Source organism: Humulus lupulus, chromosome 5 (assembly GCF_963169125.1).
Source record: "Humulus lupulus chromosome 5, drHumLupu1.1, whole genome shotgun sequence".
Taxonomy (NCBI): Eukaryota; Viridiplantae; Streptophyta; class Magnoliopsida; order Rosales; family Cannabaceae; genus Humulus; species Humulus lupulus.
In genome coordinates, this window is record NC_084797.1 from 208611248 (window position 1) to 208638276 (window position 27029).

At 40.0% G+C, this 27029-nt stretch overlaps 1 non-coding gene across 1 annotated transcript; it reads right to left on the reverse strand.

Annotated features, from left to right (window-relative positions):
- Nucleotides 1-12950: 12950 nt before the first annotated feature.
- On the reverse strand, nucleotides 12951-13057 carry LOC133781138 (small nucleolar RNA R71). Its single transcript, XR_009869932.1, has one exon. It is a non-coding gene; the product is annotated as a small nucleolar RNA R71 (small nucleolar RNA).
- Between the last annotated feature and the right edge of the window lie 13972 nt (nucleotides 13058-27029).

The window sequence follows — 27029 nt, forward strand, 5'->3', positions numbered from 1 at the left end:
TACTTAACACTTGGATGACACCCATCATTATTTACCTTGAGCAAGGAATCTTACCAGACAATCGCAATGAAGCCAACAAGATTATGAGGCAAGCTGCTAGGTACATCATAATAGATGGGATATTATATAGAAGAGGGTACTCTATGCCACTACTTAGATGCATAACACTCGGCCAGTCAAAAAACTTGTTGGCTGAAGTGCATGGAGGATTCTGCGGAGATCATGTTGGGGGAAAAGTCTCTCTAAAAAGATTTTGCAACAAGTGTTTTTCTGGCTTATAATGAATGAAGATTCCATGGAGTACGTGAAAAAGTGTGATAAATGCCAGAGATTTTCTAAAATACCCAGAGCACCTACAAATGTTTTAAAGCAGATGCAGATTCCATGGCCTCTTGTAGTGTGGGGAATTGATCTGATCGGGAGGCTACCCAAAGGAAAAGGAAGGGTGCAATTTGCGGTAGTTGCTATGGATTATTTCACTAAGTGGACTGAAGCTGAACCACTAGCAACAATCACCTCAAAGAAAATGTTAGATTTTGTAGTAAAAAATATAATATGTCGCTATGGTCTGCCTAAGAAGATAGTCTTTGACAACGACACTCAATTCGATAGCGTCTTATTTACTGATTTTTGCACTAGACATGGCATTACAAAAAGTTTCTCCTCAGTAGCTCACCCACAAGCGAATGGGCAAGCTGAAGCAATGAATAAAACTTTAAAGGCTACTCTAAAGAAGCGCCTTGAGCAAGCTAAAGGTGCTTGGGCAGAAGAATTACCAGAAGTTCTTTGGTCGTACAGAACTACTGCCCTGACGTCAACTGGTCATACTCCTTTTTCCTTGACATATGGATATGAAGCTATGTTGCCTGTTGAGATTGACCCTCCATCCCATCGGAGAAGTACATATGACCAGGTAGAGAATCACCAGTTGCTAGCTGAGTCTTTGGACTTTGTTGAAGAAAAACGAGAAAAGGAGAGCTTGAGAGTTACATCCCATCATCATAAAGTGGCCTGCTATTTTAATTCAAGAGTTAGAGATAGGAAGTTCTAGGTCGGAGATTTGGTCCTTAGAAAAGTGTTCATCAAAGACCCAGCAGCTGGAGTGCTAGGACCAAACTGGGAGGGACCGTATCATATTGAGCAAGTCTTGCCACCCGGCACTTACAAACTTTCTCGACTAAATGGCGAGCTGATCAGAAACTATTGGAATGGCGAGCACCTGAGGAAATATTACCAATAAACACCGCTTACAGAGTGGTAGTTTAGTTTCAAGTGTTTAACTTGTTATTTAAGTTTGTTTATGAGCTGGTTATTTGCTGACCAGTGATTTTATTTTTAAAACAATTTTAGTTTGTTTGAGACTCATTATTAGACACGTTTTTTCCTTTTTTTTATGAGTAATAAAAGAGATCACACACAATGTGATCGAATCTTGCTACAAATTATGCATATGTGTTGATTATTTTTACTCTGCCAGTGTTCGACTATCAGTACATTTGAAAAAAAAATCTGGTCGGGAAACACCGAGCAGTGTTCAACTTGTCGATATCCACCTGGCCTGGAAAATTACCAGTATTTAACTGGTCAAATATTTCTGCAGTGTTCAACTGCTCGGATGTCTTCTTTATATTTGATGTGTTTCACCAGTAATAACTGTGCGAACAGATTCGGTCAAGTAGCAAGTGACCAAGGATCTTTCAACCCTCGATCACTTGGGGGGAACATAGGGTATACTGGTATATAATTCAACACAGGCAATAAGAGCATGAGTAAACATAATTGTTTTTAGGCTGACTTGTAAATTTTTGAAGTCGAAAAAGTCTAGTAAGCTAACTTGTTTTACAAAGTCTTACAAAGCTTAAGTAACTTGGGAATTTTTCAAAATTTAAACTAAGAAGCAGATATTCGTGTGTAAATTCTCATAAAATATTAGAGCAATAAGAGTGTGAGAAAGTATACTTAGTAGGGATTTATGAAATGTTTATAATTTCTAAGTTAGAAAACTAAGTACTCATACGAAAATTCATGGCATAAACCAAAGAGACTTTACTATTTGTGAAAGACTTGAATGCTTTTAAGTAAAGTGAAGTATCAAATAGCTTGGCCGTACGAGAAAAATATCAAAATCATGAAAAAGGAGTAAATTACTGGCCAGGGGACAAAGTTTTTACAGGTTGAGCATGGCTTATGGTCGGCCAAACACATTCTCTTGTCGGTCCAAGATGCTCACTAGTCGGAAATATTGTTTCCTGGTTGGTCAACACCATCGTCATCAGGGGCCTCCTTGGGTTAGAAAGATAGAGCAGGAGAGGCAGGCAAAGTTCCAACTGGAAGAGCTGCCTTCTCGACAGCCTTGGCTTCACATTTGGCGAGCTCCTTGGCTTTTGCTTCTTCAGAAAGAAAGTCAAGGTTGAGAGGTTTGTTTAACTTCCAAATCTGGTAGAAGCAGTTGAAGTAGATTTCTTCATAACGAGCCAGATCAGTTTCCTTGTCCTGCTTCAACTCTTCGATCTCTTGAACATTTTTCTCTTGCTGATCGGTTAACTCCTTCAATGTTCTATCTCAGTCAGCAACTATTTTCTCTGCCTGCTCAGTTTTTATTGAAGATCTTTTTCAGACTTTGTCAGGTGTTCAATTTTTGCTTGGGATTCCACCAATTGATCATTCAAGACTTTGACCAATTCCTTATAGTCTACTGCTCGGTGTTGAGCATGAATGATAGTGATAAGTGCCTGAAATGGATAACAGATTGCTACTTAGAGTAAATATAATTAATAACAAAGTGTGACATATTGATGATGAGATGCTTACACTCATCATTTGAGCAAGACCTCTTTGCAAGACAACTTCAACACTAAGCCGGGGTAAAGACTCAAAGGTTTGAGTTGTTGTAGCATGGTGTAAAGTGTGGTCTAGCAATTCCTTTCCAATATCATCAGCAATGCGAAGGGGCTCACTTAAGTTAGCTGATTGGGTAGTTGTTAAGCTAGCATAAGGAGGAATTGATGAAGGAGTCAATTGTGGGATAGTGATAGGCTGGTCAGATAATCTCCCCTGGCTGGTCGGTACAGTCTTCGTGACCTTGCTCAGATGGTTTGAGCTACTACCTTCCCCAGATTTCCTCTTTTGGGCAGAGGAAATGTTGAGCTGTTTAAACATATCTGGATCTGCAAAAAAAAAAAAAAGTGAAGCACAAACCCCGTTAGTAAAAATGAAAGATAATATATAAGTAAATGAAAATTTTAGTATTACCACATAACTTTACAGATTTCACACAATCATTCTCAAAGAAAGTTATTTATAATAAAGCACCAAACTATGGTTACTGTTAGTAGAAAAACTGGAGTTTAGAATTTCATCAAGAAAGTCATCTTCTTCTTCAGATGATGAGTTGACTTCTTTAGAGAGCTCAAGGTTTTTTCCTTTCCCAGACCTGGTAGGAACGGCACGTATACGATGGTCTTCTGGAAGAGGTTCCTTAATAATAAGATCACTTGGTCGACGTGAGTAGGGAGATGGTTCAGGAGAGAACTGGTCTGTCACTACTTCGGTATCAGCGTTTGATTGATCGGTTGTGTTCACTTCTTCAGTGGTACTACTTTCTATGATGTTTTGATTGCTTGGTAACAACCCCACCAGTTGAAGATTTTCCACGTTGACCAACTCCTTGACATTTTTCTCTTCAATAGACATGTTAGCAAGTTCTTCTACTCGGGAATGCATTCCCCTAGTAGATAGAGGTTGATGGAAAGGGCCTGCATGCGTGAAAACCAAGTTGTTGGCCTTAATGTGTGGAGTGAGAAAATATTATGTGTAGTATTTTTTCGGGATTCGATTTATGCGCGATACCATGGAGGTATTTAGTCCCTTTTTATCTATGGAAGAGGTGGAAAAAACCTGTATTCTTGTGGCTTGGGTTGGTCCTATAGTCAAAAAGGTAATGCACTTCATGGGGAGTAGGTGGACTCCAGCCCTGAAAGTAATAGACAATATAAAGAGCAGATAGTGCTTGAATTCCATTTGGAGCTATTTGGAAGGGATAGACATTGAAGTAATCTGCTACTGACCGAAAAAAGGGATACAGTGGGATAGTAGCTCCTGTAAAAACGTGGTATCTGGACTAGGCGTAATAGGTTCCACCATGATTTTTAGCTCTCTGGTGAGGTTGCGGGCATATCGCATTTATTCCTTCAAGCCCGAATCCTGAATGTGTTTATCGAGCATTTTGGAGTTGAGTTTAGAAGCTTTGGCTATGAACCAAGAAGGCGTTCCATCTTCATCTTTTCTTGGTTTTAGAGCAGCTGATTGCTGAATCTTAGTTGTGAAGTTCTGGGTAGTCTTTTCCTGGGTTTACTATAGCTTTTTGGACCTGGCGAGGAGGCCTTGAAGAAGCTGCAGTTTGAGCCTCATCACGTTCCACTACCTTTTGTGTCGCCCTTCGAGCCACTTGAGGATCTTGGTCTTGAGGAAGTCGATTAGATTTTTTCACCCTCATTGGCAAAAGTTGACGTTGTTGATTAAGAAACCGCTCTTTGTGGAGGAAGTGTAAAGACGACCGTCGAAGGATTTTCTTAAGACGACGAAGGCGATCCTCGAGAGTACGACTGCTAGGAGATTTGGATGAAGAATCATTGCTTTGAGGAGTGTCGCTTGACTTGGGAATTGAAGAATCAGAGTTTGTATGGTTGTCACCTCCCCTGTAGTCGAAACGATTCATCTACAAAAAAGTATGGGGAGGTGAGTGAACCAAACAAGCATGAACCAATGAGTACAAATAAAAAAATATTTACCACCCAGTAAATTATATTCTCTGAGCAGTAAAAATATTTACTACCCAGTAAAATATTTTCTCTGAGCAGTAAAAATATTTTACTGTTCAGATAAAAATGTATGAGAGTAACAATAATAATCAGAAATTTTTGGTGCCTAAAATGCATGAACCATTTTTTACAAGCCCGAGGACTTAAGAGCATACAAAGCTGAGCGGTTAGGCTCTGGTGTCCGAGTGGATAGGCATGCGTCCGAGCAGCCAGGCACGCGATCGAGTGGCTGGGCGCTAATCCGAGTGGCTGAGATACATGCGCCCGAGTGGATGGGGGTGCATCCGAGCAGCCAGGTGCGCGATTGAGTAGCTTGGGGGCGCGTCCGAGTGACCGAGCAGATAGGTGTGTGCCCGAGCAGTTGGCGTGCGTGTCCGAGTGGCTTAGGGGGCGTGTCCGAGTGTCTGAGCGGTTCGAAGAGATGAGTGTATGTTCCGATCGGCCATATACATGTTTTCCAATTAGTTTTTTCCGAGGAATAAGGCATCTAAATAAGCTGTTTCTGAGGAGTTGAGAAGGGACCGAGGAGCTAGGCCTATCCTATTAGTCACACACGTATTCAAGGGGCCAAGAAAATGACCGATCGACTAGAGGATCCGAGGAGACAAAAAATGTCAAGGGCATGGGGCACAAACATGTTTTCCTACTCATGGGGGTACTACAACAAGATCAAAAAGTGGAATTTGAAGAGTTCAAAATGTTCTAAGCAAAGACAAATGTTCATCAAATACCCATAAACCCAAATATGCAATGTGGAATGGAAAATTATCTTTTCTTCAAATTTTCATAAAATTGGAGATAAAATTGATTTACCCATAGCGTGAACTACAACAAAACATCCACAAATTGCATCATTCATCAAAGATTCATACACAAATCCAAGAGTGAATTTCAAAAGAAGGTTTCGGCACATACAAGTTCTAACAAGCTTTTATGTAGAATTTTAAAGCTTAAAAAGCTTACAAATGAAGATGAGGAAGGAAAAACTTACCCAAATATCTTGAAGAGGTTTTGATTTCTTAAAGGATCCTTAGATTTGCTTGAAGAAATTGGAGCACTTCTGGAGCTTTATGGGGGTTTCGGCCAAGAGGAAATAATGGGTTGTTTTTAAATGAACCTTTTGGCTTATGAGTGGTAAGCACCCATGGGCCTATTTAAAGGGAAGAGAGGAAATTTTCACTTACCCTCAAACTCTTGAAATTCTCTTGCTATTCTCTCCCCCACAATTGGGGACAGACAACTGCCATGTTTGTGGTCTAGAGAGTTCAGTCGTGGTTTGTTTGAAAAGGCGGGAGAATGTGGAAAGTCAATTTTTTTTACGACCTCAACAATTAAGAAAAAGTTTATTATGTGAGTAAGTCATATAATAAACTTGGGGGGCAAATGTTATCCCCAAAATTTAAAAAATGATGACATGGCAATCAAAAGTGACAAGTGGCAATGCATGGTAGTGAATTACACATTGATAGTCAATAAATGTGTTGACCAATGAGGGCACAGGTTTGAATTAATCTTTGGAGTTGTGATATTACTGGTCATGAAAATTATTTATCTGGTCAGGAAGTAATTTGACCGGCCATGTATAATTTCTATCCAACCAGTATGGTTTTTGACCGACCAGTAAAAAGTTATGTCCGACCAGTCACTTCAGAAAATAGTATTATCCTACCAGTAAAATGTTTTGGCTGACCAGTAAAGTGTTTTGGCCGACCAGTCACTTTAGGAATCATGTTTGTCCAGCCAGTCAGCTTATGAAGATGTTTCGCCTAACCAGAAGAATGATATAGCTGACCAGTCTCACTTCAGGGAGTGGAGTTGGCCGACCGGACAGATCAAAAATTCAGCCCAGTGACTCTTCAACAAAGTTTCGGTAACGACTTCAGTTAGAACCATCCGTAGCTAAAACAAGAATCTCTCAGATATCCCGAAGAAATCGCTTATCGTTGTATTTTAAATTTGGTTATTAGTTAGAGTTGGTTAGAACAACCCAATTATCCCGATTATTGGGGGATTTTGATTGTACGATCCATGAGCCTATAAATAAAGAACTCATAGCGTCATTGAGAGGATTCGAATTCTGATTTTTCTAGGAAAGCTTTTGCGAACTCGGCCATTCTTGGGGTATTTTTTCTGGGAGAAAATTTGTATTCTTGAGAGAGAAACTCTGTACTTTTTCACCTACACTTAAGAAACTCAGTTGATACGGGTTCATCTGATCTTAAGTGTAGTTATTTATATATATATATATATATATCACAACTCCAAGTGGATTAGGCTATTACCAATAAATTGGGGCTGAACCACTATAAAATTATTGGTGTCGTATTTTCTATTCAAGGCTTACTGTAGTTTGGACGTCCACTCGTTGTTGGCAAAAATCGTGGTCAACAACTGGGAATGAACGGGTAATGAGATATGATTTAGTAATTAGTTGAGGATATTGGAAGTAACGGGAATTGGAGGACGTTAATTTTGATTAACGGGATAGGTGGGAAATGACCATTATGCCCTTGGGTGGCTATGATGAATTAAAATGGCTCTAGGGGAAATTTGGTCATTTTAGACCATGGGATATGTTAAGCCAAGGGTAGGCTATAGAAGGAACAAGCAAAAATAGAGTTCCCTTCTCATCTCTCTCGATCATCTCGCTCTCTCTCTCTCTCGGTTTGGAGTTTTGAAGCTAAGATAGAGGATTAACTTGAAGATTTTAGGATTGAGGGTTTAGGATCTTGATCAACAATTGAAGGTGTTTATTCAAGGATTGGGGTAAGGATTCTAAGCTTTAATTTTGAGTTATACTTTGTTTTTAAGGCTATTTATAGTGATCTTAGGTTTGGGCGTTTGGAGGTGTTTTATAGTGTTACAAATCTTGGGTTTTGTTGTTAAACTAGTGATAATGTTGTATAAATGTTTGGTTGTGATATTAGGATTATTTGGTGGATTATTTGGATGAGTTAGAATTGAGGAAAATGCAGGGAAGTTGGGTTCGCGGGGTCAAATCTCGACTGAGTTCATGCAAGTCGCGACTTGAATGAACCGCAGAGCCTCCCCTAGGCTTTGTCTGGCAGGCGCGCTGCGGCCCTCAGGGTCAAGTCGTGGCCCGCCACTGGCACCCAAATAGGGGGGCTTCCTGTCTTGGGGGCGTATTGCGGCCCTTGGGGGTAGGTCGCGGCCCGCCTGTCTTCCTTGTGCCAAGTTGGGTTTTAATGAGTTTTAAGCGCGTGTTTTCGATTCTCAAGGCTCAGGATCGAATCTACTAACCGTTTTAGTAGGATTGAGGTCCTGGAAGCTGGGTTTTAGTCCATGAACCTTTTATTACTTATTTTATTGATGGGATTTCATATTTGGTTATCATTAGGTGACCGTTAAGAGGCCTAAGGACAGATCGTTCTCAAGGGTCATTCTATTTATTTACGCTCGAACTTGAGGTAAGAAAATTGCACCCAGTATGTGACATGCATGAATATTTGATGAAGCATGTTAAGTGCTCTATATATGGACATTGGTTGCATTGTGAATGCCTTGTAGGGTTGCTTATTTGTGAATGACACTAACTTATTAGTCGGAAACGACAATGGTGTTTATACTAGTCGGGAAGTTCTAACTTAGCTGTCATGATCGGCAATAGTAATGATCGCTGGTCGTATAGAATTGACTTATGAGTCAAGAGTGGCATTAGTTTTTTGACCATAGGCCAAAATGATTAGATCTAATGAACATGTGCATAAAATTCTTGACCGACCTATTGGTCGAAGAAAAATAAAGTGCTTGGCTAGTCTAAGGCTAGTTACTTAAATCCATGGCCAAAAGGCTTAGGTGACTGGAACGTCACATGGCTTAGAGCGCAGGTCTCTAGAGAGACTTATTAGTCATCTATTCAGGGTGCAGGTCCCCAGAGAGACTTATTAGTCATCTATTCAGGGCGCATGACCACAGAGAGACTCATAAGTCATCTATTCAGGGCACAGGGCCCTAGAATGATTCATTATTTACCTATTTAGGGCGCAGGACCCCAGGATTGACTTACTAGTCATCATCTGATTAGGGCTGAAGCCCAAGAATAATTACATGATCGTTTATTTATATTAAATACATGCAGTAATAAGTTTTCTTGCTGAGCCTTGGCTCACGGGTGCTATGTGGTGCAGGTAAAGGGAAAGAAAAACTTACCCTGCCTTGAGTAGAGAGCTTAGGTGGCGATGTGTACATATGCAGCCGCTTGACCACCACGGCAGAGGTGTTTCTCAGGGGAACTAGGGTTTAACCCTATTTTTGCCACTTAGGTCGGCGGATTGTAACTTTTGAACTATGATGACCATTTTGGATTGTAAATAACTTTGTAAAAACTTTTATGGGATCCCATGTACAGTTTAATGTTTTAAATAAAGTATATCCATTCCTTTTGACCGAGATTTTCACCCTGGCCCACTAATTACACTTAAATGCACGTTTGTGACTTAATGACTTGTTTAGCGAGTTAAGCACTATTTAAAGTACACATTGTGACGGTCTTGGCTAACTAGGGCATTACAAGCCCAGTCCTAACCCGTACATACACGGTCCTAACTCGGACATATATTGTTTGGGGGGTTCAAAAACCAATAGGACGCAAGGCACAAAGCCCAGTCCTACCCCGGACCTATATGGTCCGGGGGGTTCAGAACACAACTCCTAAAAATTTGTTGACCTAACGTGGTCTCAAATAACCAAATCCCTATTCATGTTTCCTTTATAATGGCCCAGAACTATTGGAACATGAGTATTAGGTTTAAGTTGTTTAAAATTAGTCTTATAAACGGCCCAGGCCATTAGCACCTGAACCTTAGGTTCGAAATAAGCTAATTAACTAATCTTTGATGGTCCAGACCGTTGGAACCTGAACACCAGAGTCAGGACAAATAAATTAGACGACAATTATTAAATCCTTAATGGGGCAGGCCGTTGGAACCTGAAAATCAGGTTCAGAACAAGTTAACTAATTAAGTTATATCTAAAAGAAATCTCTAACGGTCCAGGCCACTGGAGCGTGAACTATAAAGTCAGGGTAAATCAGTTAAGTTATATTGATAAGTCAAAAATAGTCCAGGCCGTCAAGACCCAAACATGGGTCTCAGGACAGGCTAAATACCTTCTACAGCATTTTCCTAGTGGTCCCAGCCGTTGGAACCAAGTTCCAACATTCGACCCAGATTCATGCAGAGTGACCAAACACGTAGTGAATTTCTAGGAAAAACAGATGAATGTAAAAAAGGGAAATAAAAAATTAGTACAATTACAAAAAAAAAGGCAGGAAGAAAGCCTTAATTAAAATACAAAGGCCTGGGCCTAGGCTTCGCTTTGACCCGGGACACCCGGAGTATTCTCATCTTGTTCGTCCCCAGCCAGAACCTCTGCACCAGTGATTAGTGGTGGAAAAACACACATTTATTGATTTTAATAGTCAAAATAAATTAAGTCTTAATTAATATTTTTATGGAATTAATATGATTTATTTTATAAATGAAAATATTTGATTATGATTTAATTTATTGTTATTTTGTAGGAATTAAAGTTGTATTTTGGCACTTTGAAATGAAAAAAAAAAAAGAAAACAATTAAATCTGAAAACAAAAGGAAAAAAATGGCATTCTATAAATAGGGACACTTTCTTCACATTTGGTATGTAATTTTGAGAGTAGAGAAACTATAGCAAAATTTCCACTCACTTTCTTCTCATATTTTCTTCTTAGAATTTTGTGAGAATCATGAGCATAATGGCCTAATCTTCCTAGGAAGGTTAGGGATGATTCCATATGCAAGTGATGTTATTTTGCTACTTTGATTTACTATGTTCTTAATGTAATATATTTGAGTTATTTATGTTCTTTCATCTCTATCTTTATTTTGTTATCTCTATTTACTTATGCTAATAGTATATAGGATTAGTCATGCTCTTTCTATGTGCTTCTAATTAGTAAAAGTAATATTGATACATAATTTTATGTCTAATCTTATATTGCATTATTGCCCTTGGGTATTTTGTCACTTTTAGATTTTTCATAAGATTAACATTGTGCTTTTAAAGTAAAGAACTTTATAACTCAAATGAACTTTTGTTAGAAAAACTATGGACTTTAATGTTAGATTTTCCAAGTAAATGTTGGGATGTGAACTATTTACTTGTGTATTTTTGTAAATCAAGTAACCAAGTAACTAAACAAGCATATGGATGATTCTTGAAACCTTTCATTTTCTCAAACTCTTGATTACATCTTACCTTTATTTCACTTATCTCATTTCATCACTTTATCAAAATACAATACCAAAATCTCAAACATCTTTCCATTTACAATTTTATTTACTTCTTGTTACTAACTTTTTGTGCTATTTTCTACTAACCTTTTGATTTTAGGTTACCTCCTTGTGGATCGACCGCCCGATCTTACTACAACTACCGCTTAGTGTAGTCACATTTTGGGGGTTAAACAAATTTTGGCGCCGTTGCCGGGGAGGTAAATTTTCAAAGGTTTAGTGAAATTTTTACAAAAATATTAGTAACTTTATTTGTATTTTTGTTGGAATAAATATTGTGTTAGTATTTTTTTATTTACTATTTTTTTTAATTAATTAGATTATTATTATAACAAAAATAAAAAGAAAAAAAAACTAAAAAAAAAAATTCTTTACTTATATATATTCTTTTTTTTTTTTCTTTTCTTTTTCTTCTCTCTTTTACACTTTCTTTTTTTTGGGTAACCAAAATATATATATATATTTATATTTATATTCATATATATATATATACATATCTAAAAAAAAAACTAAAAAGAAAAAAAGAAAAAGCAAAAACAGACCATTTCCCTCTCTTTTTTGTTAAAAAAAAAAAAACCATATATATTTATATAATTTTTTTTTTTTTTATTCTTACACAATTTTTCTTTCTTAATTTCTCTTCTATTTTTTTTATTTTGTCTTGTGTTTTTCTTATTATTTTGTTACTTAGTTTAGGTTTTTCTTTTCCTTTGCCTTAGTTTCCCTTAGAATTTAGGTTTAAAAAAAAAAAAAAAAAACAACATAAAATTGCATAAAATTGTTCATAAAATTTCAATCATAAAACACTTAGTATTGGGAACAATTGTGTAATATTACAAATGGTAGAAACCGATATTGTTCTGTCTAGAAAGATTGGTTGTTAAATAAGGTTTGTGATAGCGTTACCCTCCACACTTACCTGGGAACCTCGGGGAGTTCTATCTAGGCAAGTGTGGGCCTAAAGCGGTACCTTGGGAACCTTCCCAATCGGCCTGGGAACATTTCGAGCATCTATCTTTGCACTATTACATTGTTGAACTTATTACTATAAGAAAACCAAGCTTGTTTTGTCAAAATAAGCAATTTCACTTTGCTTAAAAGTTGTTTGGTCGAAAAGGTTGGCTTGTGATCCACCATACTTACTTAGTAACCTCGGGGAGTTCTAGTAAGGCGTTGGAGATCACCTGAAAACCTCCAAATCTACCTGGGAACAAGTTTAACAAAAAAATAATAATAATAATAATAATAATTCAAAAAATCAAAAAAATCAAAAAATAAATAAAAATAAAAAAGGAAAAGGAAAAGACATAAAATAAATCTAATTCTGATTCCCGAGGGTGGATGAGTCATCACGAAACTTCCAGTGACACTTCTTCCAATTCATCTGCCACTCATACCGGAACTCCGTCCACCAATCCTGCTTCTCCACAAACTTTCGCTGATAACAACCCATTCGCAATGGCTCGCAATGATGAAATCCAACCAAGAACTCTCAATGACTACCTCCATCCTACTCGCACTTCCACGCCTTCATGCATTATCTTCCCTCCTAATATGCCCGCATTAGACTTTAAACCTGGCATGATTCAACTCTTGCCTACATTTCATGGAATGGAAAACGAAAGCCCATACGTGCATATCAGAGAATTCGAGGAGGTGGTAGCCACGTTCTATAACCGAGCCGACAATGCCGATGCTGTGCGACTGAAGTTCTTCCCTTTCTCCTTGAAGGACAAAGCCAAAAGTTGGTTGTACTCTTTGAGACCTAGGTCGATTGGAACATGGGAGGAGATGACCAAATCTTTCTTTCTAAAACACTTCCCCAGCCATAAGACCAACAGTCTAAAACGACAGATTTCCACATTTTCCCAAAAAGACAATGAAACGTTCTATCAAGTCTGGGAAAGATTCAAAGATCTGTTAAATCAGTGCCCGCACCATGGCTATGAAAACTGGCGCTTGGTCAATTACTTCTATGAAGGCCTCACGAGTCGTGAGCGCCAGTTTGTAGAGATGCTATGCAATGGTGAATTCCTCGAAAAAGAGCCAGACGATGCTCTTGAATATCTCGAAGAAACTACAAAAAAGTCTCACACCTGGACTGGTCCAAGTGCTACTGACAGCACCAACCGACACAAACCATCTGGGATCTACCAACTTCGAGAAGAGGATAGTATTAAGGCCCAACTCGAAGCTTTGAAAAAGCAGTTTGAGGTCTTAATGACGAAAAATGGGCAAAAGTCGCACATGGTCGCTCAAGCGGAACCGCAAGAACCTTGCTTTGTTTGTGGAGGGACGGAGCACTTAGCTAAGGACTGCTTAGCTTTGAATGAAATGAGGGGGGTTTATGAGGAGCAATGCAATACCTTAGGGGCATATAACAAGCCATTCTCCCATACGTACAACCCTGGTTGGAGAAACCACCCAAATTTCAGTTGGAGAGATTCAAACCAAGCTCAATCGTCTGGAGGCCAATGGAGAAATGAGCAACAAGTTCAACCATCAAAGGCGTATTCTGCACCTCATTACAATGCTCATCCACAACGAAATTCTCTCGAGAATACTCTTCAAGCATTCATGGAGGAACAATCCAAACTGAATCGCCAAATGATGGAAGAAATCAAGGAAATGAAATGTCAATTCTCAAAATTGACTGAATCCTTGGCCATTCCTGAAAAAGGCAAACTTCCTTCCCAACCGAAATTCAATGTTCAAGGCCAACACATGGCCCAATCTTCTGATCAAAATGTCAAGGAAGTAAATGTCATCACGACGAGAAGCGGTAAAACTTTGCCAGACCCACCCATAAAATCCAATTCTCCCAGTATTCCAAAAGTCATTCCTGAAAATCCACCACGCAATGCCACTCCAAAAATACCATTTCCCCAGGCTTTGAAACCTGCTGGGAAACTTCCTGATAACCGAGCTGAACTCCTTGAGCACTTGACACAAGTGAAGATTAATCTTCCTTTGCTTCACATCATTATACAAGTGCCCGCTTATGCCAAAATCATCAAGGATCTTTGTACTACAAAAAGGAAGCACCATGTCAAGAAGACTGCTTTCTTGACCGAGCAAGTGAGTGCGGTGATTGAACAAAAGACACCGCCAAAATACAAAGATCCCGGTTGTCCCACCATTTCTTGCCAAATTGGGACCCATGAAGTCAGCCAAGCCTTACTTGATCTTGGCGCGAGTGTCAATCTCATGCCTTATTCTGTATACTCACAACTCGGTCTTGGAGAAATGAAGCCAACATCTGTTGTACTACAACTTGCTGATCGTTCCACCAAAAAGCCTAGGGGTATCGTTGAGGATGTATTGGTTCAAATTGAAAATTCTATTACCCCGTGGATTTTCTTATTCTTGATACCCAATCTGTGGTGAACATGGAGTCTAAAATTCCTATTATCCTCGGAAGACCATTCCTTGCTACTGCAAATGCTTTGATCAATTGTCGGAATGGTCTAATGAAGATATCGTTTGGAAACATGACTCTTGAAGTCAATATCTTCCACATCGGGAAACAACCCCGAGAAGATGATGAATGTTACCAAACATTCATGATTGACTCTTTAATTCCCGAGGAGGTTCAATTGCGCAACAACTTTGATAATCTTGATGAACTCCTCCTTCTGTCCGACAACGAAAGTCCGAACTCTATTGAGTCTACTCTTGCAATATCAGATCGCATAGACTCACGCCATAGAAGGACTCAGTTTTGGCAACCTCGCTTTGAAGAGCTACCTCGCGAGAGGGCACAGCCGAAAACTTCAGCCGAAGAGGTTCCAACTGTTCAATTAAACCAACTTCCCGAGGGTTTGAAACATGCCTTCTTGGGAGACGGTGAAACCTTTCCGGTTATCATCTCATCCAACCTTCAAAATTCTCAAGAATTGCAGTTACTCGACCTACTGCGAACACATAAATCTGCGATAGGTTGGACGCTTGCTGATATCAAAGGTATTAGCCCGTTAATTTGCTCCCATCGGATCAATCTAGAGGACGAGGCTATTCCTCGAAGAGACCCTCAAAGGCGACTGAACCCCACGATGAAAGAGGTTGTAAAAAATGAGGTTTTGAAATTGCTAGACGCTGGTATTATTTACCCGGTAGCCGATAGCAAATGGGTCAGTCCTACTCAAGTCGTGCCCAAGAAATCTGGTGTCACCGTTATCCAAAACGAAAAAGGGGTCCTTGTCCCCACAAGAACGGTGACGGGGTGGCGCATGTGCATTGATTATAGAAAATTGAATGCCGCCTCCCGCAAAGATCATTTTCCACTCCCATTCATTGATCAAATTCTTGAACGTGTAGCTGGTCATCCTTTCTATTGCTTTCTTGATGGCTATTCTGGCTATTATCAAATTGAGATTGCATTGGAGGATCAAGATAAGACCATTTTCACTTGTCCCTTTGGCACATTTGCTTTCCGGCATATGCCATTTGGCTTGTGTAATGCACCAGCTACTTTCCAAAGATGCATGATGAGCATCTTTAGTGACATGATTGAAAAATCAATGGAAGTATTCATGGATGACCTAACCGTTTTTGGAAACTCCTTTGAGACATGTCTTCTTCATCTTGAAGCTGTTTTAAAACGATGCATCGAGAAGGGACTTGTCCTCAATTGGGAGAAATGCCACTTCATGGTATCTTCTGGCATAGTCTTAGGTCACATTGTTTCTGAAAAAGGAATTGAGGTTGATCAATCCAAAGTCGACCTTATCTCCAACCTGCCGACTCCTAAGACTGTCAAAGACGTCAGGTCATTTCTTGGTCATGCTGGTTTCTATAGGAGGTTCATACAAAAATTTTCAATGATTGCTCGTCCGCTGAGCAACCTCCTAGCCAAAGATGTTACCTTTGAGTGGACACCTAAGTGTGAGGAATCATTCCGAGCGCTTGTCAATTCGCTCACTTCCGCTCCCATCATTCAGTCACCCGATTGGAGTCTTCCTTTCGAGATCATGTGTGACGCCAGCAACTTTGCTGTGGGAGCTGTGCTAGGACAACGAAGGGAGGGAAAACCCTTTGTTGTCTATTATGCAAGCCGAACTCTCAATAGTGCCCAAATGAACTATTCAACTACTGAAAAAGAGTTGCTTGCCGTTGTCTTTGCCCTTGACAAATTCCGCTCTTATTTGATTGGATCACCTATTACGATCTTCACAGATCACTCCGCCCTTAAGTATCTCCTTTCCAAAAAGGATGCTAAGGCGCGATTAATACGGTGGATCCTTCTCCTGCAAGAATTTGATATAACAATCAAAGACAAGAAAGGTGTTGAAAATGTCGTCGCGGACCACTTGTCCCGACTTGAATTCAGCGATCCCGCTGACGGTCCACCTATTCATGATGATTTCCCCGATGAACAATTGCTTTCTGTTGCTAAGTTGCCGTGGTACGCTCACATTGTAAACTACTTAGCAACAGGTGAACTCCCGTCTGAATGGAGTTCACAAGACAAACGCAAATTTCTGGTCGAGGTGCGCAATTTCTTTTGGGATGACCCATACTTATTCAAGTATTGCCCCGACCAAATCATGCGAAGATGCATCCACGACGATGAGGTGTCTAGTATGCTGAATTTTTGCCACAATGATGCTTGTGGTGGTCACTTCTCTGTGAAGAAAACCGCTGCAAAAATCTTGCAATGCGGCCTTTACTGGCCCACCTTGTTCAAAGATACCAATGATTTCTGTCGTTCTTGTGTAAGGTGCCAAAAGTTAGGATCCTTATCCCGTCGGCACATGATGCCCTTGAACCCAATTCTTGTTATTGAAATATTTGATTGTTGGGGGATAGACTTTATGGGACCGTTTCCACCTTCTTTTGGATACCTTTACATTCTTCTCGCTGTGGATTATGTTTCCAAATGGGTCGAGGCTGTACCATGTCGAACCAATGATAACGCTACAGTTGTCAAATTCTTGAAAGAAAATGTGTTATCAAGGTTCGGTACCCCTCGCGCTATCATCAGTGATCAAGGCACTCATTTTTGCAACCGATCCTTTGAGGCTCTTATGCGCAAGTACGGTGTACTTCATAAAGTTGCAAATGCCTATCATCCACAGACCAATGGTCAGGCCGAGTTAGCCAATAGGGAGATAAAACACATTCTGGAAAAGACGGTAAATCCCGACCGCAAAGATTGGTCTACACGACTTCTAGACGCTCTTTGGGCATACCGCACTGCTTTCAAGTCCCCTCTTGGGATGTCTCCCTATCGGCTCGTCTTTGGAAAAGCCTGTCATTTACCTGTCGAGCTCGAGCATAAAGCATATTGGGCTATCAAAGCCCTAAACTTTGATCTGAATGCCGCAGATCTCAATCGCAAACTCCAGTTGTCCGAAATTGAGGAGTTGAGAAACGATGCATATGACAATTCCCGGATTTATAAGGAAAAATTGAAAATCGCTCACGACAAACAAATCCTGCGAAAACACTTTGAGCCAAATCAAAAAGTGCATCTGTACGACTCTCGCTTGCACTTGCATCCCGGTAAACTGCGATCGCGATGGACTGGTCCATTTGTAGTAAAGCAAGTATTCCCCAACGGTTCGGTGGAGGTCGAGGATCCAACCGATGGGAGAATTTTTCGCGTCAATGGCCAACGGCTGAAGCATTACATTGAGAGTGTGAGTCATGTTGAAGAGGTCCTTCTTAAGGACCCAATCTATACACTCTGACGTTCTGAATGGTTTGTTGTTGTTCTTTTTATTTTTCATTAGCTTTAATTTTTCTGTCTTTCTTTTATTTTTTGTATGCTTTTCGTTTTTGTATTTTGTTTTGGGGTTTTGTTACCAGGCTATTTTCGCTCTCACCTTATGGACATGGTCATCATCCAGGTGTTCTCTTTCCTTATCTTTTTCATTGCTTATTCATTTTGACATTGAGGACACTGTCTGATTTTTGGTTGGGGGTGGTGAGCATGCATTGACTTTCATTTGGAAAATCTTATTGTTATGTCATTAGCATTCATTTGGAAAACATTATTGTCTAGTTGAATTTTTAAGTCAAATTTTCTCAAAATTATCCAAGCATGAGTATAATTTGTTGGTTTGAGTCAGTTCTTACTATGTTTAGCTATTAGGAAGTGATTTTCAGAGTTCTTTTGTGCACTTTCCAAACATATGATAAATAAATTGGTTGTTAACACAAATAGTTGAGAGAAATTTCAAGTTTAAAGTTTTTCATTTCTTGGTGAGTTGCGAGAGTTGGGAAAACAACTTTTTGAACTTTTATTGATCATTTGAGTTGGTAAAGTCACATCTTTGGAATTTAAAACATGACATTTACTAGAGGGATGTTTTTCATTTAAGAAAAGTCTTTGTAATAAATTTGTGTTCTATTTACTGTATTTGTAATTTCCTTTGTATTTTTGTGTTGTCTCTTGTCAAAAAAAAAAATAATAAAAAAAAAAAAAACAAAAAGAAGAAAAAGAAAAAAAAATGATAAATAAATGAAAAAAAAAAGAAAAAGAAGAACAAGAGCAACACTTCCTTCTATTATTTTGTAGTTGTTAAAAAAAAAAAACATATATATATATATATATTATTACTATTATTTTGTGTAATTGTATTAAAAAAATAAATAAATAAAATAAAATAAAATAAAATAAACTATTATCATTATAGTTCACTTTCTTATTTATCATTGTTAGTTAGTCGTCATTTTGCTCTTAGAGCCTTCTCATGTAAATCCCAAAGGTTGTTTGTCATTAGAATTCCAATAAGTTGATTTGCCTATCTTGTGATCAATATTTGTTCAAATTGCTTGTCCTAAAAAGTTTATCTTTTCTCATTTGAGCGTAAACTGTTACATTTCCAACTCCAAGAGTGTAATCCTTCCCATACAATACTTTCAATGCCCGTGAGGAATTTGGAGTTGAGATCTTTATACTTTTGAGATTTTTCGATACTATTTGTGTTATGACTTGTGAGAAAAAGAATATGGTTTGGTGCACACACACACAACTCTGAAATCGCAACTATAGTAGTTTAGATAGTAATTTCTGACTTCTTGATGATAATTTGAAAATGCTTGGATGATTTTGCTTGGTTTGACTTGATTATTTAACTTGACAATTTTCTTTTTCGCTTGAATTGCTAGGGACTAGCAATAAGCTGGTTGGGGGTTGTGATTAGTGGTGGAAAAACACACATTTATTGATTTTAATAGTCAAAATAAATTAAGTCTTAATTAATATTTTCATGGAATTAATATGATTTATTTTATAAATGAAAATATTTGATTATGATTTAATTTATTGTTATTTTGTAGGAATTAAAGTTGTATTTTGGCACTTTGAAATGAAAAAAAAAAAGAAAACAATTAAATCTGAAAACAAAAGGAAAAAAATGGCATTCTTGAAGAATTAGGCCCAAGATTTCGGCCCAGGCCCACTGTTCTCTCCAGCCACTGCAGCCAGCGCGAGCCGAGCCGCGAGCCGAGCCGCCGAGCCGAGCTTCCGAGCCACCACCTGCCACCCGCCTGTCAGCCGCCTGCCAGCCGCCTGCCACGTCGCCGCCACAGCTGCATCTAAAGCCTCCATCAATTAGCAAGTGAGACCTTGTTTCCCTCCAGGCCCAACGGCCCAATCCACCCTTCAGCAGTGCCTTGCACAGCCTCCATCAGCCCATCCGAGGCAGCCCAATGCCAGTCCAGTCCGAAGCAAGCCAAACACCCTGCCTACGTGGCACATTTTTATTGGCTGGAAGTGGGTCAAAACCCACTTCTGCCACAGCCACCTTCAACCCATATTTTGTGGGTATTGGGTTTTGTAAATTGCTATTTTGAGCTTTATAGATCATGTTTTTGTGGTATTTTAGAAAAAGAACATTTTGACTATACACAAAAATAGCTAGGGTAATATTAATAATAAGATTTGATTTTTCAAAATCATATTTTATTATTAATATTTCAGATTTATTTTGTAAACCCCATTTTGTTGTTTAATTTCTTTTTAAGTCCTTTTCCCCATCTATAAATAGGGACACTTTCTTCACATTTGGTATGTAATTTTGAGAGTAGAGAAACTATAGCAAAATTTCCACTCACTTTCTTCTCATATTTTCTTCTTAGAATTTTGTGAGAATCATGAGCATAATGGCCTAATCTTCCTAGGAAGGTTAGGGATGATTCCATATGCAAGTGATGTTATTTTGCTACTTTGATTTACTATGTTCTTAATGTAATATATTTGAGTTATTTATGTTCTTTCATCTCTATCTTTATTTTGTTATCTCTATTTACTTATGCTAATAGTATATAGGATTAGTCATGCTCTTTCTATGTGCTTCTAATTAGTAAAAGTAATATTGATACATAATTTTATGTCTAATCTTATATTGCATTATTGCCCTTGGGTATTTTGTCACTTTTAGATTTTTCATAAGATTAACATTGTGCTTTTAAAGTAAAGAACTTTATAACTCAAATGAACTTTTGTTAGAAAAACTATGGACTTTAATGTTAGATTTTCCAAGTAAATGTTGGGATGTGAACTATTTACTTGTGTATTTTTGTAAATCAAGTAACCAAGTAACTAAACAAGCATATGGATGATTCTTGAAACCTTTCATTTTCTCAAACTCTTGATTACATCTTACCTTTATTTCACTTATCTCATTTCATCACTTTATCAAAATACAATACCAAAATCTCAAACATCTTTCCATTTACAATTTTATTTACTTCTTGTTACTAACTTTTTGTGCTATTTTCTACTAACCTTTTGATTTTAGGTTACCTCCTTGTGGATCGACCGCCCGATCTTACTACAACTACCGCTTAGTGTAGTCACATTTTGGGCGTTAAACAACCAGCTTTCTCCTATGCCTCAAATTCAACCCTTTTTGCTGCCGGATCCGGATAGACGTGGAGGTTCATGTCTTTATCCTGGATCCAGGCCATGTAAATGGCCTAATTAAAGGTGGCCTCCAACAATGAATTAGCCTACTTCTTTGCTTGACAAGCCTCCTCGCTTGCTTCATCTCCAGTTGAACCATGCCATCCAAGGCTTGGTTTCAGGACTCAAGATTTTCTACCTTCTCCTGCTCTTGGCGAAGTTGGGCCTCAGCTACATCTAGAAGGGCCTTGATCAATGCCTCGGATCCACGAACATGATCCAGGTCCACCTCCAGGTTCTCCACAAACTTCTTATGGTCGGCGTTCTTCCTTAACAAAGCCTCCTCATGCTGGGCTTGAACCTGGACAGCCTCCTCGCGGTCAGCCTTAATCCAGGAAGCTTCCATGGCCAGGGCCTCCTTAGCAGCTTCATGCTGGTTAACGGCCCCCTCCAGCTCCATCTGAGCCATCTCCAGCTTCATCGCCATTTCGGCCACTAGATCCGCGTTCCTATGGGCCAACAGGGCGTCCTAGAACAAACCAAAGTTAGAAAATATACAGGCAATAAGTATGGTAAAATAAAAGTTTATACGAGCAAGTGACTTACCGCGGTGGCCTGGTGACAAATGGCCTGGGATACAAACAGGGCATCCTAGCTGGCCATGGTAGCGCACTGCTTCAGCTGGAGGATGGGCATGGTAGTTCTCACATGGGCCAGCAAATCTGCAGCCAACGGAGTCGTGTCCTATCCCAGCTTAGGCCGAAACCCGATCTCGGCTACCAATCGGTCCACGATGGGTTGGGGAGCATTGAAAGCCTCCAGAAGATTGGCAAAATCCACCTTCCGCCGGATGGTCAGGGTCCGGTACACCTCATCCCGTTTGTCCCGGCCATCATCCCAAGCCCGGGACACCATTTTCATCCTCTCCTCCTAGAGGACCAGATCCCCTTCCTCAGGAAAGGCTGGGTTGACAAGGAGCCTGGGTGCATCTGGGAGTTGTTGCATGACGATCAGGCTCTCCCCTGAGGAATGATCCTCGGCCAAGGCAAGATCCTTGGTCCTGGCCCTCTTGGTCTGCTTCGGGGACTCTACCACGGCCGAGTTCGCTACCCTCTTCTCTACCCTTCCACCTTCAGATGAATAATGTTCCAAGTTAATAACCTGGAGAGGAGCAGCTTGTGGCAAGATCGTTTTGGCAGGTGCTACCAGGGGAACTCGCAATTGGAGCCCCCTCAGAAACTTTCAGGAATGGCCTTGAATCCCCGAGGATCAGCTCTATCACCTTTTTCTTGGCCTAGCCCTTGGCGGCCCTCTTTGTTGAAGCCTTGGCCACGATCGCCCTGGGGTTGGAAATCTTTGGATCACTTGAAATAGACAAACAAACTGATTAGCCGAATATACGAATGGGGATAGAAGTAAAAAAAACAAGGGAAATATTAGGCTAAAGTCCTTCGGGATGAACCCTTATCTAAAGAACGGGCATGACTCAACTCCCCTAGGGCGAAAGAATGAATTCAGCCCCCCATGTCATCCAGGTCCAAAAAGCTACCGTATTGTAAGAACCCGAACGAGTACATGAAGGTCAGTGTATCTATGACAATAGGGCAAGGAAGCCCCACTTTATTGACGGTCCCGGCCAGATAGTCCCGGTATTGTTGCCTATTCCTAACTAAGTCCTCAAAATGAGGAGCATAAGTTAAAATCGGAGGCGAGTTACCTTGCCTCGAAATGCTAGCTCTAGGAGTTACAATGTTTGGCTGCCTCCCCTCGAGAATGGCATCCAGTTCTTCGGACATGACCTTCTCTGCTTGTCGGGCCTGCTCTTTCTTCTTCTTCTCCGCATCTACCTTGGTCATGACCTCCATAGCCTCGATGTGAACTAGGGCCAGCTCCTCCCACAAGGTGGGATCCCTCTCACATTGTATCCCCCGGAAGCTAGGGGCATCAATTGACTGGTTGGCGACAAGCATCCCAACCAGCCAAAGTTTGTTCGTGGTCACGAAGCCTCCTACATCCAATTCCTCGACGTTAAGGGTGGCGTAGTATTTCTTGCGGTCCAGGATGGACTTGGTGAGAAGAGTCTGGGCGTATAGACTTTTTTTTCAGGAACGTGAGTGGGGAGTAGAAAAAACTAAAAAGCTAAGTAAACAAAGAAGAAAAATGACTTACCCACGCGTCGAAAGTCTAGCACCAATGTGGGGTTCTTCTCCAAGAGGAACTCGTATGTCATAAACCAATAATGTCTGATATCCAAGAGGTGTTTCTAGGTGTTGAATGGAGCCGGATAGTTACCACGAGATTTCAATATGTAAAATTCGTCTGAAATCTTGTCCTTAGAGTTAAGTTGCAGCTCCAGCTTGTAAAAATATAGCACCTTCGTGGGGGTAGGTGCCGGAATCTCCTTCGACACACAGAAGATGCGCCATCCCGTGAGAAGCTTGTACGCTTGGAGCAGAAGTTGGAACGTCGCAAGTCCCACGAGCTTAAGGAACCGTGCGATGTAATTATGGAGCGCGAAGTAATTATGTGTAGATGGTGTTTGGGTTCATTTGGGACATAAAATAAGGGTTGGAAGCTTGATATTCAGTGTGGAAATGGAAGTGTCGAAGGAGGGAAAAACCAGGGTTTTGTAGCGCTACAGCACCCATCAGTGGGTGCTACAGCGATAGCCAGGCACCTGTCTTCTCTGCCACGAGTGCTGGGGCACTAGGGTGGTAGTGCTACCCTATTTTTCCAAATCCCTGTTTTGGGCATTTTTAAGGGTTTTTTTGGCTTGGGGTTTCAATTCCTAAGGCTCAGGATTGAATCTACTCACCGTTCAGGTACAATTCGGGGTCCCGGGAATGAGGTTTAGGTCAAGACCCTTTTATTGTTGATTTTCATTAATGAAGGTTATAATTGGTTATGACTAGGTGATCGCTAAGGAATCAAAAGGTTGATCGTTCTCAAGTGTCGTTCTTTTACTATTTCTCGCTCGAACCAGAGGTAAGAAAACTGCACCCCATATGTGACATGCATGGTTATTATTGAGGCATGTTGAGTATTTAAATGTGGACATTGATTGCATATCAAAATCTTAGCAAATCTTGCTCACTTGTGCATGGCACTAACTAATTAGTCAGAATTGGAAATGGTGTTAGTATTAACTGTGAAGTTGTGACTCACTAGTCAAGTTCGGAATTAGTACTGAGCACTGGTCATATGGTATTGACTAATAAGTCAAGAACGGTCTTAGCATGTTTAACGCAAGTCGAAAAAGATTAGAAACTTACCTCAAGCTCAAATTATGATTCTATTCAATGGTGGAACACACTCCCAAGCTCTCAAGACTTACTTCCCAAGCTTGAATCCTCAAGTTAGGCTCAAAATCCAAAAAGAGAATAAGGAAAAATAGGTTCAGGAGAAGCTTTATTCTATGCTCTATTTTCTCTTCTTTCTACAGCCTTCAATGGATTTAATCTATCCTAGGGGTGAAAAGACCAAAATACCCCTAGGCCAAATAAGGATTTCTAAAGGCTCCCAAGGGCAAAGTTGACATTTTCCACCTATTTCTTTAATCATAATTAACGCTCTCCAATTCCCGCTATTCTCGATATTCTCAAACACCAATAATTCATATCCCATTACCCTTTAATTCCCAGCAACGCTCTAATCATTAAAATCACCCTGAGACTCACCCTGAGCCCCGAACTTAAACCTGTTATGACTAAACCTCCAATTAATATTCAAAGATCGTCTCATTCCGAATAGCTCGAACAAATCCACATTATAATGTGGTCTCAACAATATGTCACCGACATGCATACAAATATACAATTACGCCCTCAACGGGGAAAATTACCAAAACACCCCTGTAATGAAATGTGGACCCCACATGCATGCATTTAACATCATATTATAATATAATTCACATAAGCATGCATATTATCAGTTAATGGCATAATTAAACAGTTATGGCACTCCTGGCCTACTAGTCCAACCATTACACCACATTAGGGATTTCGGGGCATTACAACCAATGACCAAGGTTTCCTTACCATGGTACTGGTTTTTGTGTTAAAGGTTGCTAGCATCAGCAATCACATGATTGATAGCCCCATTGTCAACTTACCATTGGTCATTTTTGACAATTTCAAGGGTAGCAATGGAAGCTGAAGGAGTATACCCGACCCTATGTGAGGCATTGTTCCCTGATGAAGAGCCCATATAACTATTGTCATAGCGATTGTGACAGATAGCAACAAAATGACCAAGGCGGGCACAAACTTGACATGTGAGTCTTTGAGAGTACGAATGCCCTCCAAAACAACCTCCACGATTATGGAACTGACCCTGTTCACAATTGGAAAAGGAAACTCCAAGAAGTACCCGAGAACAGGTCTGAAGAAGGCTCTTTAGCGATGTGAGGAGACAAAGGTTTATGTGCAAGATGAGCTTGAGGCAAAGGCGAAATAGGAGGAACCTTCGAGGACCCAGAAATAGAACTAAGATGAGCCATCTTACTGTCCAAGCTGAATAGAATATCCCGTAACTCTTGCCAAGAAAGAGAAGGACATGCCTCATGTTGAACAACAATAGGAAGATATTCAATATCTAAACTAGAGAGAACAATGGCAATAAGATGTTTATTAGGGTACGGGTCACCTGCAAGGGCTAGAATATCAGCCCATTGATGCTTTTGACGAAGATACTCAGGCATGGAGAGGGAGCCCTTGCGAGTTGTCAGAATTAGGGTGCGAAGTTCATCCATCGTGGACTTGGAATGAGCACCATATAGAGCCTCTAGACTACACCAAAGGGCAGCAAAGGAGACACAACCCATCACCTCAGTAGTGATGGATTCTGTCATAGACCCATAGATCCAACCAAGAAGAAGTTGGTCATGAACAATCCACTGTTCAAAATTAGGGTTAACAGTCAAAGAAGCTGCCGAAGTTGTTGGGTCAAGAGGAAGAAATTTGGGAGGCTGAACCTTGGTGCTGGTGAGGAATTCGTCAAGGCGATGGCCATGAACGATGGTAGAGACCATTGTCTTCCATAACATGAAGTTGTTGTTGTCAAGCTTCAGGGAAAATGGTTGATTGAGGTTGCTTCCAAATGGCAGAATTTGAACAATCGATGAAAGAACAATGGAGGAGGAAACTGGAGTGGAGACATGACTGGAAGCAGGGCCATGGGGAGACCCAGATTGAGGGGTATTCTCACCACCTTAGGTTGACATGATCGACAAAGGCCTTGAATGTAATGCCCTGAAATCCCTAATGCGATTTAATGGTTGGATTAGTTGGCTGGGAGGGCCATAATTGCTTTATTATGCTATTAAATGATTATGTACATGTTTATGTGAATTATATTATAATATGATGTTAAATGCATGCATGTGGGTCCACGTTTCATTTCAGGGGTATTTTGGTAATTTGGCCCGTTGAGGGCAAAATTGTATATTCGTGATGTATGTCGGTGAACTGTTGTTGAGATCACATTTAAATGTGGATTTGTTCGAGCTATTCGGCATGAGATGATCTTTGAATTCAAACTATCGGTTTGGTCATAACATGTTTAAGCTCGGGGCTCGGTGTGAGTCTCGGGGTGGTTTGATGATTAGAGCATTACCGAGAATAAAAAGGGTAATGGGATATAATTTTATTAGTATTAGAGAATAACGGGAATTGGAGAGTGTTAATTATGATTAACGAGATAGGTGAAAAAGGACGGTTTTGCCCTTGGGGTGTGTTAAGAGAGGAATTAAGCTTGGAGGGTATTATGGCCTTTTGACCTAGACTATATAAGGTAAAGGCTGTAGAAGAAGAACCTAAAATAGAGCATTTAGTTTCTTTCCTCCCATTCATTTCTTGTCTTCCTTTCTCCTTTGAATCTTGAAGTAAGTTTAGGGATTCAAGCTTGGAGTTTGAAGCTTGAGGTCTTAGACTAGTGATCAGCCATTGAAGAGGATTCGAATCAAGCTTAAGGTAAGGCTCTAGTTCCATTTTATAGTGCCTTGCTCTATTTTTGTGCTGGTTTTAAGGTTTGGAGTTTTGATCATTGAATGGGGAATTTGAGGAAGT